The sequence below is a fragment of the Danio rerio genome, chromosome 21 (genome assembly GCF_049306965.1).
Source record: "Danio rerio strain Tuebingen ecotype United States chromosome 21, GRCz12tu, whole genome shotgun sequence".
Taxonomy (NCBI): domain Eukaryota; kingdom Metazoa; phylum Chordata; class Actinopteri; order Cypriniformes; family Danionidae; genus Danio; species Danio rerio.
The window spans coordinates 949,568-953,418 of NC_133196.1; the positions used below are offsets into that span (position 1 = coordinate 949,568).

The window sequence follows — 3,851 nt, forward strand, 5'->3', positions numbered from 1 at the left end:
ACCACCAAAATGAGCATTGAAATACAGTAGCGTAGAAGGCCAAGTAAAGCAGCTACAGCTCTGCACAGTTAAACAAAAACGTGGCAGATTACCTTAGACATATAGGCTATTTGGCATATTATATACATCATTTTTGATAAATTCTGAAATATATGTAGCATGCACATGACATATTTCATTCCTCTGTGTACCACTAGAAGGAAGTCTGCGTACCACTATACACGTACCACAGTTTGAGAACCACTGGCCTATACAGCTGAAGTCAGAATTATTCGCCCCCTTTTGATTTTTTTTTCTTTTTTAAATATTTCCCAAATGATGTTTAACAGAGCAATGAAGTTTTCACAGTATGTCTGATAATGATTTATCATTTTATTTTATTTATTTTTATTTTATTTATTTATCATTTTATTTTTGATTTATTTTTGAGAAAGTCTTATTTGTTTTATTTCGGCTAGAGTAAAAGCAGTTTTTAATTTTTTAAGGCATTTTAAGGTCAATATTATTAGCCCCTTTGAGCTTGATTTGTTTTCGCTAGTCTACAGAGCAAACCATCATTATACAGTAACTTGCCTAATTACCCTAACCTGCCTAGTTCCCCTAATTACCCTACACTGTAAAAAATGTTACTTAGATCTAACTTATAAAAAGTGAGGCAAGTGGTTGCATCGGACGTTTTAGGTTGATTCAACTTCCAGCCTTTTTTAAGTATTTTAAACACTAAAACATTGCTTAAAACAAATGCAATAAAATTAAGTTGAGCCAACTAATATTTCTAAAATTACTCAAATCAGATAAACTTACTTTTTTTGTTAAACTTAACTTACTTATACATTGCTATATGTTGACTGTACTCATTTTAATTAAGTATTATGAACTTAATGATCTAAATAAAATTAACCATGCATATGTCATTTAAAACTAATTTAATTGACTTCTGGCTGTAACCTCAGAAAATAAATCTTCGTTTCTATATTGTAAGCACAATATACACTAGTAAAAACAGATAAACAGACTTTCCTGTCAATAACAATTAAATAAGAATGGGAAGATGGATTAAAGACCATAACATGTATTCAATATCAATCGATGTTCCTTTTAATAGTGACTACAAAATAGGCCATTAATGTGGCTACACATACACAATACATAAATAAAAACATTAATAATACCAGATCCTATTGAGAAATCATCCAAGGCAACTCAGTGAGGAGATTTGCATATTTTGATGAAGATTTAGGATGCATAATGTCCAGTCCCACAAAGAGTCTCTAATACATCTTAAATGTATACAGTTTTGATGGATACTTGAAGTCGAGGACATCGGTAAGTCCAAACAGGAGCCATCATGCATTTGACAGGTTTGGCAAACCTCTGACAGTCCTATGATAATCCAAACTGTGTTGGGCTGATGGCAAATTTTTCCCGTGGGCAGCCGCATGCACCTCTGATTCCTCACAACTCTATTGGTAGAGACAAAAAGAAACAGGAGTTCAGGTGGTTGCTACCAAACAACATTAAATAGCTAAATACTGAATAGGAAATAACTACAAGTGAAGTTACAAAAGTCCAGTGAGAATGATGCATGGATGAAACACCTTAGTTTATCAGTTAAAAATTACCTTAGTTAAAATTACCTAACTTCTATTTAAAAAATAAAAAAGGTTATAGAGGTTGTGTAATTACATTATTCCAGGTGTTTTTAGTTAGCAAATTTTAAAGAAAACTGTGATTTTACTCAGTGTAACAGTGCATGTCATTGTGTTTTCCTGTCAATCAAAGAATTGTTAAAATTTAGGTATTACATTTTTTGTTTATTTTGGCAACTTATAAAGCATAAGAATGTGTATTTAATTTAGATATTAAAACTGTTTGAAAATGGCTATATGAAAATTATAGAATACAAGTTCTATAATTTAAATGTCATCTTCATTTTGCACCAAACTTTGCACGTCATAATACAAATTTTATTAAATAAATAAATAAATACATTGCCATTTTACACATTACATTAAGGTTTACATTAAATTTTTGCTAAAGCTACATTTAATTGACTTTTTCTTCAAATTTAATGTCACTGGCAAATGACAGTTCAGTGATTCAGTGTTATCAGTTAGCTTTATTGAAAGACTGACAGATAATAAGAAACTGCATTAGGATATTTTTATACTGTTTTTACTGTTGCACACATAATATCTGTGTAAAAAAAACAGTAAAAAATTACTGTTGCACTTCAGATATCAAATGTAAGTTAATTCTATGGAGCCCACTATTGTTTGCAATTTTACCAATGTTTTACTAGCCTGCAAATAATTATAGCTGTAGTTGTATCTAATGTTTTTCTTACCTGGATGTGAAGTTTGAAGATCCACAGGTAACAAAATCACTTTGGTATCTAAAGACCAAGAACATGCATTTTAGAATGAGGTGCATACAGTTTAAATGGTTCTGTAAACATCAGTAGTAAATGTAATTTAAGTTAAAATAAATTGTAAATCTGTAATTTATTCACTATGCAGCATTAAAAAACTTATGGACTAAATCTCTAAAACACAAACTTTAAGTTATACTTTCTCTTACGTTAAACACAAACTACTTAACTGTTGCATACGTTTCTGCATTTAATATCCATCCTTAATGTGCTGCTATAACTTAGGTGAGCTAACTTTAGCTAAGTTAGCGCTAGCAAACTGAACCCCCACACCCCGACCGCCCACCAGTGACCTTGTTAATCGGTTCTGCAACGTTAGTTATACCTACTAAGTGTTTTAAAACTACTTTCACTATTTTTTCTCAATAATATCACTTTTAATCATTAGCATAAACTAGCGTTGGTTAGCGTTAGCCAACTTAGCTTTCCATGTGAGAGCAGTCTAACTGTTAACATACCTGAGGCTACAGTACAATTTACAAAGCTAAAACCTCACCTGCCTAGCGAAGACAGCAGTTTTGCATGACTTTACAATTATCATTCGGCTAAATTTGCAACTTACCGTGTTAATCAGATCCGCTGCTGGGAGCAGTTAATGTCGACCATTGCAGAAGCTGCGTCTGCCTGCTAAATCCCGGGCAATGAAAAAGGAGTCACGCAAAACTATAAAAATCACGTTTTATGAACACCTGCCCACATCGACAGCTGCTCTAATAAATTGTCTGTGTCAACTCACTTTTATAACATTTATTCTACACAATAACCACGTAAAAAAATCTACTCAAATAAATTGCATTAGTTTTATTCAAAATATACAGTTATATAAAAACTGATATATTTTAAGTAAAGAGGAAGCAAATTTAATTTTTTTGGTATAAAACAAATAAAATTAACTAGATTGCAATTATTTAAAGTAGATAGAACCAACTTTGTGAGTGTAGCACTTTTTACAGTGTAGTGAAGCCTTTACATGTCACTTTAAGCTGTATAGAAGTGTCTTGAAGAATATCTAGTCTAATATTATTTACTGTCATCATGATGAAGAGGAAATACATCAGTTATTAGAGATGAGTTATTAACACTGTTATGATTAGAAATCTGTTGAAACAATCTATAAACAACAATCAAATAAACAGGGGGGCTAACAATTGTGACTTCAACTGTATTTTTAGGTGTTGATACTTTACTTTTAAGTGCAGAAGTTTTTTTTTTTTTACTTTTTAAGTACAGTAACCTATCATTTTTCACTTTTAAAAGCACATTTTAATTTAAATGTTGACATATTTAGTTTTTTTTTACATATAAGCACAGTACAAGGTTTCATTTTCAACACATTTATAATGTTTAACCAGCCTGCTCTCACGAGGAACCGTAAGTATTTTACGTTTTGCCAGTTTAGTGGCTAATTCGTACAAATTCA

At 31.2% G+C, this 3,851-nt stretch overlaps 1 long non-coding RNA gene across 1 annotated transcript; it reads right to left on the minus strand.

Moving 5' to 3' along the window:
• Nucleotides 1–1,361: 1,361 nt before the first annotated feature.
• Nucleotides 1,362–3,078, minus strand: LOC137488768 (uncharacterized). The gene is made up of 3 exons (XR_011007973.2): nt 2,994–3,078; nt 2,348–2,395; nt 1,362–1,463 (listed from the first exon to the last, which is right to left on the minus strand). It is a non-coding gene; the product is annotated as an uncharacterized lncRNA (long non-coding RNA).
• Nucleotides 3,079–3,851: the final 773 nt, after the last annotated feature.